This window comes from Melospiza georgiana, chromosome 2 (genome assembly GCF_028018845.1).
Source record: "Melospiza georgiana isolate bMelGeo1 chromosome 2, bMelGeo1.pri, whole genome shotgun sequence".
NCBI lineage: Eukaryota > Metazoa > Chordata > Aves > Passeriformes > Passerellidae > Melospiza > Melospiza georgiana.
In genome coordinates, this window is record NC_080431.1 from 32392634 (window position 1) to 32407923 (window position 15290).

At 45.0% G+C, this 15290-nt stretch overlaps 1 protein-coding gene across 7 annotated transcripts in view; it reads right to left on the bottom strand.

Annotated features, from left to right (window-relative positions):
- The window catches only part of MBNL2 (muscleblind like splicing regulator 2), a 106968-nt gene extending 92518 nt beyond the window's left edge, over positions 1-14450 (bottom strand). For 6 of the 7 annotated variants that reach the window (XM_058019123.1, XM_058019120.1, XM_058019121.1 and 3 more), the window contains exon 1: positions 14333-14450. The gene's annotated coding sequence lies outside the window, so the exon portion shown is untranslated. Of the gene's footprint in view, positions 1-2128; positions 2452-14332 lie in introns of those variants that run through there. The other variant, XM_058019119.1, reaches the window with a different exon arrangement.
- Between the last annotated feature and the right edge of the window lie 840 nt (positions 14451-15290).

Genomic DNA, 15290 nt, shown 5'->3' on the forward strand with positions numbered 1-15290 from the left:
GCCCCACAGTGCGACTGAGCATGTAATGGGCTCAAGTTACAGGAGATTAGCAGGATTTCCCCTGTAACTGCTGCTCCCATCTGCCAGAGACCAGACATTGGAGCTGACAGCAGGAAGACAACCTCGCCTGTTGCTCCCGTGACCCTTCGGCTGGTGCGCGAGAAGAGCCCTTCCGAGCACACCGCAGAGGGGACTGTCAGAAAGGGCAGGTGGGCCAAAACACACCACGAGGCTGGGCAGAAGAGGGAGACAGTGATGAGAGGGAAAGGGAGGAATAGCTGCAGGGTCTGGCTGGTCTAGGCGAGGAGGTTACAGCACAGAGGAAGATGGTGCCCCTGCCAGACGAGGCCGAGTGAGCAGCACAAGCAGCCCCAGTCAGCAGGAGCTGGCTGCCCTCTCCACAGACCCAGGCACATCCATACCACAGCCCCACCGAGAGCTTCTGTGGCCCATGGGTTCACTCCAACTTGCAAGCTCCCTCAACCCTTCCCTGCCACGAACCCAAGGCAAGTCACTACTAACACAACTCCTGAAAAGGCACGGGCTCAGCACTGCCTGCACAACCCAATTTCTTGTGCCCCTGCTTCACAGTGCACACACTGCCTTCAGCCCCTGCAGAGTTCTAACTGCAGTCAAACGGGGCTGGGGGGCTTCCAGACAGCATTCCTAGGACTCCTGAATCACAAACACAAAGCTACCAGTCACACACCCACCCAGATCCTCATGTTGGTTATTATGTTATAGGTTCTCCCATGACAGAGGATCAGAAGACCCTCAACCCAATGGGGCATGCTGAAAATACATCATATCCCATTTGTGAACCCTTTAGCTAAGACCCATCAAAAAACTCAAGAGAAAATTTCTGTTCTTTCTCAGAACTGGCACTTGAGTAGTACCAGAGTAAGGCATGACTTCATTTATGCAAAAAAAAATATAAATTAAAAATAATTGCTCTGTACGTTGAGGAGTGAGTAGTTCTCAAATGGAGATGTGCCCATGTACCCATTCATTTTTTCACATCAGTTACAAAGAAAAAGGCCAGAAATTCAATTTTCAGTCTGATTTATACAACCATATTACGTATTTAATTGCAAAACAATATCATCTTAGAGAAGCTGAGAAATTCACATGTCAAACTCAACAAAGAATAACAAAGGTAAATTCCCAACTCAAAAAATGCCATCTGCTCTGCCTGATATGCTCCTGTAATTAATGAATCAAGGGAAAAATGCTTCTATCAGTGACTATTACACACAATTTTCTGAATGGTCTTGATACAACTTTTGGAGAAAAGTGAACTATTTTGGAAGTAATAAAGAGGAGGAGGAGAACTGAAAAATGCAGAACCCACACAGTTATTTTTCCTTCCTTACTCTTGAATCACAGCAATTAGGTCTAATTCCAGAAGCAACAAAACTTGTCAATTTAAAGGGAGCTTTGCAAGAAGGATGGAACATATGTAACACTAGCACCGAAGCCAGTAAGCAATTTATGTGATACTCAGTTGCAGCAGGGTGATGATTTTGAGCTGTGTCTAGATGACCTATGGCAACAGTGACGTTTTGGTAAGTTTGGCAATGACAAAAAGAACGGTAAAGCCATTTCCTGTGTCAGTAATAGACTCTTCCCTTAGTAACTTCCCACAACTGTTACTACAAGCAAAATTCAGCTTTGGTAGCTATGGTCTAAATGACAGCATAAAGAAAAGTCAAAGCAGCTGCCAAGATTTTAAAACCAGGCACTCATGCATAATACCACTGTTGCCAGCTTTTGCAAAATACCTCAATACCTATATTGGGGCTGAAGGGATGGTGGAAATCATTATAAGATAAAAATTTAGAGAGTAATATCAAAATTCCAAGTTACTAACTGCGAACAGGTTCTGAAAGAATAGGTCTAATTTTTGTTTTAAAAATAGGCTTAATCACAAGAACTTTAAGTTTGGCTTTTCAACTGTTTTAATTTCCTACCTCCCAGACATCCCAACATCTCCCTAACCTAGGAAAACTGGAGATTGTGCACAGAAAGGAAAACTATTTTCATCATATATATGCTGAGAGAAATATAAAATGGAAACACTTCACAGAACAAGCACATATTCAAGTCACATGTTAGGAATCAATCTTACCAAAATTAAGGTGGCTCCTGGAGGCTTTCCAAATGCTTCCTTCTCCTTCCGCTGCTTGCACAAGGAGTTTAAGCCATGTCTAAATTGTGAGATCCAAACACATGGGTTCAGGCACAGATCCAGTCTGCATCCTGACTTTATTTTAGGATGACACCAATTCCCCATCAGGATGAAAACTAAGTACATGTGCACAATTCCTTTAGAGGGTGGTTCCAGCTGGGAAGGGTGATGAAGGCACCAGCCAGAGAGGAACTGCAGTTCACATCCAGTCCACTCAGGTTTTTGTAGCTGAGTGTTTGAGGCACATACACCAGGTGCCATGGAGAGCTGAGCTGCCTCAGGATTGTAGCCTTATGCACTTAGCTAGAAATACATTTGACCAAATATAAACAACCACATTTCACTGAGTCACTCTACTCCCCCTCTCTCTTTATAGTCACTGAAGAGAAATAGGCATTTGTGGGCTGTGATTCATCCTATCCCAAAGTAGCTATTCTAAGAGATTCCATCATACCCTAAAAGCATCTGTGTTTCTGTATTGGTTACCTGAGATGGTCACCCTTAGGCTTCTTCTGGCATGTCCTTCATTAAACATGTAGGAGATGAAATCTTACTACAGAAGAAGCCTTATTAGGAACATAAATATTTAGATATTTCAGTTACATACACTGGACAGCACTCTAGATTTTCAAAATCAGTTCAAATAACTAAAGTCATTAGCACAGAGCTAAAGGACACCTGTATTTTGACAATGTACAGTTACAGCTTTGGTGTAAATCCTCAGCTTGCCATAAGCATGTTCCAGCTATGTTGCTATATAAGCTACATAAGCTTGTTCTCTAAGCTATGCTGAACATGTTCCAGGGTTTTTTTTCTCCTGACTGAACAGCAATCTTTGCACTCACTCACGCTTTCCTCCTCTGAACAACTGATGGACACAAAATCAACCTAAGAGGAGTCGAACTGGGATTCTCCTCTTGATTTCCTGCTTTGTTTCCGAGGGGACATTTTTGGGGAGAGGGAAGGTTGGAAAAATAAACATTATCTTGCTGACTCTATAAGGCAGATACTATAAACTGGCAAAATAATAAGCTCAGAAAAATAAATTGGCAAACCACCTACACTGCCTTACTCTTAGAACACTGACTTATGCAAAAGTTTTTTCAGGAAAGTGATTCTGTTTTTCTTCATGACAGCTGAATAAAAAGCAGTTTTCAGTTTGCTCATCTGAAACACCAAATCATAGAAGTATTAAAACTGAAATTTTAATAATCCAAACCCAGACATCTAGCTTCTCATAGACGGCCTAGGGAATTTCTGTTGGCCTTCAGTGGCCATCACTGGGAGGACTGGGTTACTGGTATGTCTTATATTTGCCATCCTCACACAGATGTCCCAGATATAAAATTGTCTAGTGCCATTTTAGATGCCATATATTTAGATACCTGTACCCATCCAAAAATGCAACCATTTCTTCAGAAATATTCCTATCAGAACTGATCTTCCCAAATCTTCCAGCAGAATGTAAAAAGGTTATATACAAAACAGAAACCCTTTATCATCAGCTGCTGAACCCTGTCCAGAATATGTTTTATGAATCACAAGGAATCACAGTGTAAAAGTACAAGCACTATTTAAGCCAGAAACATGTATCATAAATTCAAGATAAATCTCTCTCTGCTAACTGACTTCATGTCCCCCTCATTTGTACAATACATGCCAGGGCCAGGGACTTACCTGATGGAAGCCTCCTTGACTTCAGCTGAAATAAGCACCAAATGCTTAAGCCTTCATAAAAATGTATTACAAACCCACGTGGTTAGAAAGAATACTTCCCAAATGTGTCAAATGGAGAAGAAAGCAAGTGTTGTACCTTTAGGTTTTTAATACTCAGCTGGAAACAATGCAAAGGTGTAATCCAGCCCTACCCACTGATGCATAAATCATCTTCAGTGAGATCCCCATGTACTGGGAAGTTCTTCCATTGCTGATAAAAACATGCTCCTTCCTCCTCAGACCCCTCCATGACTAATTTCCTCCATACCCATTGTTCTGGCCTCAGATCTGGAGTAGTTCCTATTCAAAGCCACAACAGGAGGAAACCATTTGATAAATCACCTTTTCATAAAACCTACTAACCTCAGCCACAAAGTCACGTGGGCACAGGAAAACCCTCTTGTGTTTCAAGGAATGTAGTGGAGGATGCATATCCTAAACTTCTGCTCCTTATCTTGGGGATTTCCAACATACTGGGAAGACACAGGAGCAAGAGTTTTCCTCCAAGAAGCTCGTAAATGACTAAAAATTAGCACTTCATGTAACTATATGAGAGATGCATTCCAAATAAGTTTTCTACATGCAAACACAGTATTTTTTAAATCTATGAAGATTCAGTTATCAGCCTCAAATATATTTGAAATCATGCATATAACTCAAGCAATGGCTCCAAATAATGCATCTTTAAATGAGTGATGCAATGAGAACTCTCTAATTATCCTTTAAATCAAAAGCTCTATTTTATTAATCCATTTTGAACCCAAAGGGAAAAAACGCTGCTGAAACTAAGCTACATTTTGAATTTTCCCATCTTCAATTAGCACAAAAATAATTCAACTTGCTCTTTCTAATTCATTAAAATTACACTATTGTTTTTGCACACTACTGTAATACAGGTGTAAAACAACCTAATTTAGGAGGTGATGCTGCCTCCCATTTCTCTACAAGCTGCCTCTTAACAGCCTGAGTCTGTAGGGTAGATGCTCAGGGGCATGCAGCAAAATCAGCAAGCAATCTCCACTGTAAGCAGAGAAAATAGGCTCCAGGAAACTTCAGAGAAAATGAAAGCCAATTGGATAATTTTTGTTTTGCAAAATCAGTAAGAGCAGCTTTCAATCTCTCGCCCCTTTACAGCAATTAATAACCCACACATGTAAGAGCAGAGGACTCGCATTACCTTGGCAAGAAGAGAGGGCCTGGAATATGTAAGTGCAGGGTTTTATTTCTTTCTGTGAAGTATGGATGACAGGTAGGAGAAAGCTATGCCAAGTGAACTGTTGGCAAGCAACTAGTCTTTTGGTTAACAGGCAGCTCTGTTTTGTGAAGTCTATGAGTTTGTGCTCACTTAGACAAGCTTTTCTTTAAACATTAGACTTAGATGCATTCAGTCATGAGTTTTGCACCAAATTTCCATTTGCACCTCAAAAGAGGTTGCTTTGTTTCAGCTTGTTTTCTGATGACTGTGAAGTGTCAGGAACACTTTGTTGCATAATGCTTTTAAACATTAGATGTGGATCTTTGCCTAATTACTCTGCCACAAAATACTATATACATGAACATGAACCTTCAGTTTTCCCAAATGTCATGTAACAAAAACCAAGAAATAAGTAGCTGTAAACACAAAGAGAAACAAGAATTGTTTTCACATAGAAAAAAATAAGCAAACAAGTATGAGTAATGCAGGGCAAGAAACAAGGTCCTCTAGCAGAAGTACTGTGTGGGATAAAATGGCATCCAACAGCATGACCTCTGAAAATAGCATGTTTCAAGTAGCACATGTCAATATTTAATCCCACCACCAGAAAAATGAAACAAATTACAGAAAAAAATTCTTCAAATTTCAAAATGCATACAGGACTTCATTCACCAGAGACCCAGAGATGGAAAGGAGAGTTTATTTGTAGGGAAATGCCTATAAAGGGATAGCATCCAGCTTTCTAACATAGCTACTTCATCCATTCTCTGTTTTTCTTCAACTCTCCCCTTCCCCCCTCTCTCTCTCAAAAAAAAAGTGTTATAAATTGACAAAACCATTCATTTGGCTGTTCCCCCTCATATCAGCTCTAATAAGGATAAATAAAACCACTAACACATATTAGTAGAGCCACAATACAATTAGAACATATCCCATCCGCTACCTTTGGCTTACCTAAAGGCAGTACTACTAAGGAAAGGGGAAAACAGGGGAAAAGTACAAGATTAAGACTGCACTGGTCTCTTGCTGTGGGGTGTATAGTCTTATAAACTTAAGATTTGAAACTAAATTTCACCGCAGACCACCTGCCCTTTTGGCAACTGTAAGGCCACCTCATGCCCCAAAGCTATCTTCAGCAGACCCACAAGGAGAGGTTTGCCTGTTAGGGCAGGATTGCATTAACCACCAAAGAGTTCTGTCCCTGCCTTCAGGGACAGGTAAGAACAAAAGAAGCCTGTTGACAAAAATATTCTGCTGATCCTCAGGTCATAAATGCTTAGATGAACAATACTGATCTAAGTACAGTAGACTGAAACATTACTGGATGAACTACATGAAAGTAAGTTTACCACCAAGCATCCCACAGTAGCTGGTTTGCTCAGTCCAAAGTTGTCCAAAAAATTCTTTATTTGAGAAGGAAGGTGTGGGGGGAATTCTCCTAGAAACTTTGATTGTAAGGAACCTAAGGGGCTTTCTTACCTAGTCCAGCTTCTGCCTCAAAGGAAAACTATCAACAAGAGCAGACCGGGTCAGCATGGCTTTGCCTTGATGAGTCCTGAGAAGCTCAGAGGGCAGGAACTTGCTCCTCTGGACACTCTGCTGGTGTGCTGCACTGCTGAACTAGTAACAAGATTTTTCCAACATCCAACCTGAATCTCCAAAGAAACAACTGATTGCCATTCTCCCTTGGTGTCACCTGGCACTACAAAGCACAGTTTGGTCCTACTATTTTCATAATCATCCTCCAATAGCTGTAACAAATGAGCCCAGCTCCCTCAACCTAGACAAGTACTCATAAAAGTAACTTTTCACTGGACCTAGACATGGCAATGGAACTTCATCTGAGCTAGAAGTACTGCCTTGACAAAAGCTGTGACCATGTGCTCAATTAACACTGGATGAACTAGAAACACTTCTGCTTTTCCCTTTACTACTGGCTGCACATACAAGGGACTACTACTCAGATGTTTTGCATTTGTTTCTTTTGATTCCTCTTTGTACTGCTGACAGAAGGGATATGTTAAAGGCCTTGCATTCTGTACAGAAATGTCCATAAAATTTCAGACCTTTCTATTTCAGTACTCTCAGATATTCTGCATATTGAATGCACTTCTATTTTACAAAGGTATCTAAAATCAAGCCACCTAACAATAAAAAATGAAATTACTAGTGCTTATTTTCTATAGGAGTTCTTTATGGGTCCTTTAAAAACCCACAAATTTTATCCAGATGTTTCTGATTATGGCCATCTCTAAAGACTTCTTTTTGAGACAATGTAACTTCAAGAATACTGGCAGCTAAAAAAAAAAGGGGGGGGGGCAGGGAGAGTCAAATCAAAAAATCTAACCTTTATGGATATCCATTCATTCTGCTCCTTTTTTCAGTCTATTATGTAGAAATCAACAAATAACTAAGAACCCGCTGACAAAATCTTGCTGGAGTAAGCAAAGTGGAACTACAGCAGTTTCAATTATTCTTCCTGTTTAGAAAATTCATTATCTCAATCCTAAAAGCCTTCTGCACAGTTCTGCACTAATGACATTTTCCCCCACCCCAGTACATTTCCAGCAGCAGACAGGGACTCAGCAGAAGTGGGGACCAGCTCTAGCAGATTAGGAACTGCTCGTACCACATAAGGAAAAACACTTCAGTCATCTTTGAAATTTGTAAAGAAGTATGGTGTAAGCTTTCCAGAAAGCAAGTACAGTGCTGTAGTAATCCTCCTGTCAGCCCCAGGGCCATCACCACAATTCAGATGACCAAACTCTTCTGCTGCTTTGTGAGGGAGGAGTATTGAGATCCACCCAGCTCTGGCCTCCAGTTATTGCCACACCATTAGTCAAGTGGCCCCTTTACCGCTCAGGAAGCAGACAGATTTTTCTTCTCCCTCCCTTCCTCTAACTCACAACAGCAAGGACAGGTTATTTTAAAATAAAAAATTACTGCCTGAAACCACCAACACCATCATCTGATGGAATGTGCCTTAATCTTAACATTACCCTGCCCTCATCCTTCCTGTCCACACTCAACACAGCTCCCATAGGAGGCATATCCAGGTCTAACCATCGCTAGGATTCAACAGCTTGTGCCTCCAAGACAAATCACATGCCTCTCTTGTGGGACCCAGCAGTCCAAATGATATGACACACTTCATCTGCCATGGTATAAACTGGATTGGGTTTTCCAAGGAATTAGAGGGATAGAACCAGGGAAATCAGATACTTTCTGGTAGCTGCAAGAAGCAGAAGAAATACTCTCCACTACGAACAGGAAGCAAAGAGCACAAAGCATTATGAAATTAAGTGAATGAATTGAGTAATGTAAGACCTAGCTCCAACTGCCAACAGGCAACACACAATCCTGAGAGTGAAATACATGATATACATTGCATCACCCAAAGCTCTCTCTAGATGAGATATAAATCCCATGTCTTTTTTCCCTGCTCCTCACAATACAGTGTCCAAGACAAGCAGACACCAAGAAGCACTTTGTTCACCTGTTCTGCAGATGTGAAATCTAAGGTGCTTATATTAAAGCATCTTTATTAGATTCCATTAACCTGAAAAGCCAAAGCTAAAATTTATTCACTCAAAGATTACAATAAAGAAACAGCTTTAGGAAGGCTAGCATTAATATCTTGCAATGGAAGGTAGTAGAATGTCCCAGAATTACAAAGCTTGAGAATTTCAGCAGATACTTCGATACAAGGTTGAACATGATGAAATCCCAAACCTTATCACCTGGTGTTTTTTCAGAAAAGCCAATTCCTCATAGTCCTCTTGGCACCTTCACAGACCCCACCTGGAACAACCTGCAAAGCTGATCATATTGTTGACACTTGACAGAGAACTTGAACATTATGGATAGCACAACACCACTGCAGTTATGCAAAGAGCATTGCCTCATTCAGGGAAGTGAAAGCATGGCCAGCTTCCCAGGAACCGGAGAAAGCCTAAGCAGAGTAAGGACTGAGAAACTCCAAAATCTTGCAGATCTCATCAACAGCAGCAGGGCAAGGGCCCGAGGGCTCAGGCCCACACATCAGCAATGATCAAAACCACAGTCAACTCCTGACAAACACTGCTCCAGTGACATACCCAACAATCACCTTGATGTTATCTGTCAGTATCTCACCACAGGCATGGGACAAAAACTCTTAAATGAGGAAATGGCCAATAAATGCTCAATAATCAAAGCCTATGCTAAGGGTTTCCATGCTCAAGGCTTGTGACATCCATACAGTCATACTGCACAGCAAGGACATACTCCCCTTTGTGAAACCTTGTGCACAGTTGGAAAGCCCTCTCAGGAAACAAAACTGTGCCTCGCCCATATCCACCAACAGCCAGCTTACACAGCTCAAGGCAACCACATTTAGACATCACCCAATCTTAAAACAGCGTGTCTTTTTTTTCTCTGAGACCTGAGAATTCAACCATGCTCCTTCCAGTCTGAAATCACTAACAAAATACTTGGAAGTCTTCTTCCTCCTTGAAAACATAACAGTCCTACCACTGCCGAGGAAACTCACAGTGGATATACCATCCTGAGCAACCACTGGTTAGTGCCAAATCTCCCATTCCTGAAAAAGATAAGCAACAAAACCAACTATTGGCTCACTTCAGTAAGCCCAATGGAACAGACCAGGGACATCAAACTATAGAAAGGACATGGACCTTCCCATACTTCAAATTATCTCTTTTCAGAGGAGGTATGGGGCGATATAAACTCAGCCTCACAGACCTCCTTTTTGATACCATCAGGCATGAAATATTTGTCTCTCTCCAGGGGGGATACCTCAAAAGGGCCCACAAAAATGCAGTTTAGGTCCTTCCTAGATAAACTAGGGGCAATGGAGAACAGGCAGCAGTAGAAAGGTGCTTCCACATCACCTCTTCCTTCCCCTGTAGAGACCAACTAAGCTCAATTCCCTATACACTAGTTTTTAACATCAGTGTAAAACCACCAGGTGAATTAGCCAGCAACAGTCTCAAATTCTGCCAGTGTGAAAACACAACAGACCTATTTAACATTCAGCACAAACAACTGCAGCACCATCCAAGCAAGGAGGAATAGCTGAAGTTAAACCTAAACCTGGAATTCAGTGGAGAACAGAGGAAAGCCCTGTCAAGAGTTTGCAGCCACAGACAGACCCTAGGTTTGTTGCTTTAAGATACATGATCCCAGCTGGTCATAGGTCAGAAGTATTTCTGGACTTTACACTGACATTATACTTTCATACTGAAACACTACTCAATAACAGCATTGCTGTCTCAGCTCTATCTGGGCAAAGAGTCATCTGTGTCCCCATGGGCAGCCCATGAAGCCTTCCAATCTAGGAAATCCGATTACTCCGGAGCGTGTTGTGTCCTTCCCTAGGAACACGGCGTGATACCATCATCCCCCCATGTTCCAGGCTGCATCCTCCCAGAGCTCAAACATCTACCCAGTGTCCTACAGCTCCCCGAGGCCCCAGCAGGGCTGCCTTGGGCTCTGCAGAGGAACAGCCCTGACAGTCACCCAGCGCGAGCCCAACGTGGCGCCACGCAGCTGCACGGCAAGATAAACTGTTGAGTTCTTCAGCACTTCACGATTTTTGAGGAGATCTACTCTTTCCTCATACCCGTAGTTGATTGAGCCATATATTTTTATTCCAAAGCCAGCTGAGTGTTTTGATACTGTGTTTCTCTAAAGCCGTAAGCCAATCGATTGTGTCAAACGCAGTTACCACAAATAATCCAACCACAATGATCAAGACAGCAAAATGCACAGGGAAAGAAAGTATCAGCAGTAGAAAAGAAAGAGATTGTTTTTGTTTTTGAAGGTTTATTCACGAGAAATGAGTGACGTGAAACTGAAAAGCATTTTTGATTAACATTCTGCCTTGACTTTCATTTCAATGACATTTTAATGAACACTTTCTAAGTAGCTCTACTTGCAAATGAACGTGGGAGAATATTGAAGAAAGGTAATGGGAGGGGAAAAGAATAATCCATCAGTCATTTTATTTCTTAGGTGCCTCTGAGAAAATAAATAAAATTCATCAGGGGAAAAGTGATCCAGCAAAGATTCGACTGTTAAAAGACATCTGGAAAGGAATAATAAGTAGAATGGAAGAGTCTGAATTATGATAGAGGGTTATGAAGAAAGATACAGTGTGATCTGGAAGCCAATTAGGAGACTTTGTAATTCTTCAAAGATGAAGGCAGTGTGTTCACATCTGTCCTGAGTACTTCAGCCACAGAGAGCTAACAATAAACTGTCAGAAAAAAATTTATAGAAGAGCAGTAAATGTGATTGTAGGACTGACTGGAGCCATGAGGAGTGATATTTCTACCCTGGTAACTGACAGCATGAAAATACCTTCTTTGATAACAAGTTTAATGTGATTCATAGTTCTTTATTTCTATTTTTATTGCCAGATTCAACAAAATTCAGAAATCCTCAAGTAGAGCTGTAGTAAGACCTGTGAGGCCCTACTAAAAGGGGAGTGGGGACTGAAGGCAATATAAACAAGAAAACCGTTCATTCACCTAGCATGGAATGACTTTCAGTGAGAACATGCCAAATCTAAATAAATTAGGCTATATAATTCTACTTGGCAGCATAAGGAGTAAAATAATCATGTAGTGTTGCTGAGATTCCAAGAGCTACCCAGAGGATGCAAAAAATCTAACACCATCAGGCAGCAATGGGAATACCAATTTAATACATTTTTTCTTTCTTCCTGCCATAAATCAGGACAAAAAGTTAACGGAACTTTTTCCAGTGCCTTGTAGCCAAGCTTATAACCCAAGGAAAAGCAAGACTGAGAAGGTTCCCCAAACAGTCACACACCATTGGTGGCAGCATTCATGTACCACTTTTCTAAGGTAGGTATTACCACAGTTTAAGAACCCCTAGGTTAGGAGAAAAAGCATTCAGTACTGCACAGTACAATTCTAGAGACTGTACCAGCAGAGAAACTGCAGAGCATCTGGAGTATAAGAGATGAAAATTTCACCCACCAAGTGTTAGCAGCAAGTAGACTTTATTTTTAATCTTCTTATGACAACTGTTATTCTATAAAAGCCAAATTTAAGAAAATGATGCTCAGATGAAGATTTCAGCATCACAATCCCAAACATGCCAATTCCAAAGATTAGAGATCTTGGCAGAGTTGCTGTTGACTAAACCCAGGCCATTTCTTCAGAGAGAGGGCCATAAATATAGAGGAGATAAGTTCCAGAGGAGAAGGTATGTTGAAGTGACCCGTGTTATATCATCCACCCACCTACGTGCACAATGCAGACAGGTACCACTCCTGTGGTGACAGCAGGGATTCCACAACAGAACAGCCCATCTCTTCAGCTGCAGGAAAACACGCACCATCCCACAGGTTATCTTGCATGGACAGACAGACAGACCCCCACACTGTACAAATCACCAGGGTGGCCCACTGCTATTCCAAATTTCACTGCCATGCAGATAAGCCATAGCGCATGCCTGCAACCATGGCAAGTGCCGGACTGGCATGCCCTGACTGGGAGCTCCGGCCCGTGGCAGAAGTTCTGATGCTATGATCTCCAACGAGCCCCACTGGAGCTGGCACCCCACCATCACCTTACCACTGGAGAGAGAAACCACAGGGCTGGCTCTACCCAGAGGTTCATGCATCCTCTAAAAGCATGAGGTTTACACTGCACAAAAGGGCCTTGTCCACAGTGGGAAAAACTACATCCCTTCCAGCAGCAGTATCAACTGTACTCCACGAATGCAAATAGTATCCGTGCCAAATACAAGCTACAAATTGACATAATTGATGCCGGAGCAACTATTTTTTTAACTTTAAATATACTCAGAAACTGTATGAAAGACGTTTTCCACTAGTCCTTGAGAGTAACTTTAGAGCATTTCCCAGAAGAGATGAAATATGTATTTGGCCCTAAAGCTTACCGCAGGTACCTTTTTCATTTGTGCAGCGTGGTACGTGCACACACGAAGGGAAAATAGAGGACAGATGGCTAAATCTATGCATATTTACCGAGGTACGAATACCACGTTAAAATCATAAGCACTAGGCCAAGTCACATGTTTAAAATTAATTACACTTCCGCTACTACCTACAAGTCCACACTGCTTTAAAAATCTACAAGTCTGAACAAGATACGTCAGTGTGACACGATCACTTAAGTATATTAATCCCACATGGATATCCTCTGCAGCTGAATTAAAGGCACACAAGTTATTCCTTGCTACTGCTCAAATACATATTCAGCCACATTACTGTTGTCTGTTTCCCTCCCAGCAGAAATGTAAATATGCCCAAAAGAAACAGAAAACAAAACATCTGGAAACAGAAGCCTATAGGCAACGTTCTCACAGTTCAAAAAATACATGTGCATATTCTGTGCATATGCAGACAAATATGTGCGTGCAAGGAATAAATATATGGGTATCCACACAAAACCAGGAGTAAGAAAAACATTTAATTTCTGAGTTTTTTCCCCCTCTGTCACATTCACCTTCACGGGTGGCAGTCCCGTGTCGTGTTCGCCCCACGAACCTGCCCAGCGCTATTCCCCGCCGCCTGCAGCGAGCCCCCGGCGCAGGGATGGAGCGGGCGGGCATGGAGCGGGGAGGGAGGATTTGGAGGAAGCCGCTGGGGCGGCCACGGCCCCACGGGGCCCTTTCCCTTTCCCTTCCAGAAGTAACACAAAGTTATGACTCCCGCTCGCCGCTCTCCCCGCTCGCACGCCGTGCCAAATGCTGAGTTAACAAAACCATAAATCACCGCTGAACCAGACGCGACGGCCCGGCAGCAGCGCCCGCCGCCTCTCGCCCCGTCCCACGCCGCGGCGGCTGCCCCAGGGAAGCGAAGGGGAGGCGGGCGGCGGGGGCAGCGGGCACCCGAACGGGCGCGGGGCTCGGGGCGCCTTCCCGCGCCCTTGGCGGCGGCGGCAGCGGGGGAACGGCGGCTCCAGGTGCGGCGGGACGGGCAGCGGCGGCAGCTCCCCGCGCAGGGAGGCGCCGCGGGCCGCCGCGGCCGCCAGGCTCCCCCGGGGCCGGCGGCACCGCTGCCACCACTCCCGCCCGGGGCGCGGGCACGCCGAAGTCCCGCCGCCGCCGCGCACCCGCCGCGTCCCCGCGCGGCCCGGCCCCGCGGCCAGAGGACACGGGCTGTCCCCGCGCCGCGGCCCCGCAGCCGCCCCGCAGCGGGGGTGGGCTGGCGGCGGCGCGGGCGGCTGCCTTACCTCGGAGCGGAGCGCGGAGCGCGGGTGCACCCGCTTCTCCCAGCCGGGCGGAGGCGGCTCCGCGCAGCGGCGGCTTGTCACCTCTCCCGCCGCGACCGCGACGGCGGCGGCTCCTCGCGTAGGGGCGGTCCGGCCCCTCCCTGCCGGGGCCGAGCGCCGCTCGCACCGCCCCGGGGCCGGGCCCGCCCGCCGCAGCCCGCGCCGTCCGGCCGCCGCCGGGGCCGGGGAAGGGGCAGCGGCAGCGCGGGGCCCGGGGCTGCGGGGCTGTGCCTGGAGCCCGGCCCGCCTCCGGGACGGGCCCGAGCGTCTCCTCCGCAAAACAACGGGGGCAGCGGCGGGCGGGCGGTGCTGCAGAGCGGCCAAAATCCTGGGTTTGCGTCGTGTTCTTCGGCTTCCTTTTGACTGCTGGAGCTATGGCGTGTCACCGGTTTCCGTGGACGAATTTCTGGAGGAAACAAACGCGTGGCTTGGCTCCCAGGGCTTATTCTTGCCGCATTTTGACCCGAATTCGTGAGCAGTTTCTGTTCCTGTGAAGTGTCGTTCACAGGCAAAATGGGCTCTCTTCCCCTCGCCCGCAGCAGCCGGCGCAGGCCCCCGGTACCCCTCTGCCCCGCTCTCCCACTGGCCGCTGTCCCTGGAGCAAGGGTTGGCGCCTTTCCCTAAAAAACATGGAATATTCCCCACGCAGGAAAAGAGGGGCAGCTGCAGTGATTCCCGGTGTGCCTCCAGCCCATCAAACTGTGCTTGTGCTCGTGTGCCGGGTGAAGCTGAAGGTGCGGTGGTTCGGCGGAACGCTGCCCGCTCTGTCCCCAGTCACCCCTGGCCCCACGGTCCCAGCGAGCCCCTGCAGGGCTGAAGCCTCGTCTGGCAAACCCCACAATTCATTTCCAGGCAGCTCGGGTCCCTGAACAGGCTCTCCAGAAAGCCAGGCAACATCCAGGGGTGAGGCCGCAGTTGC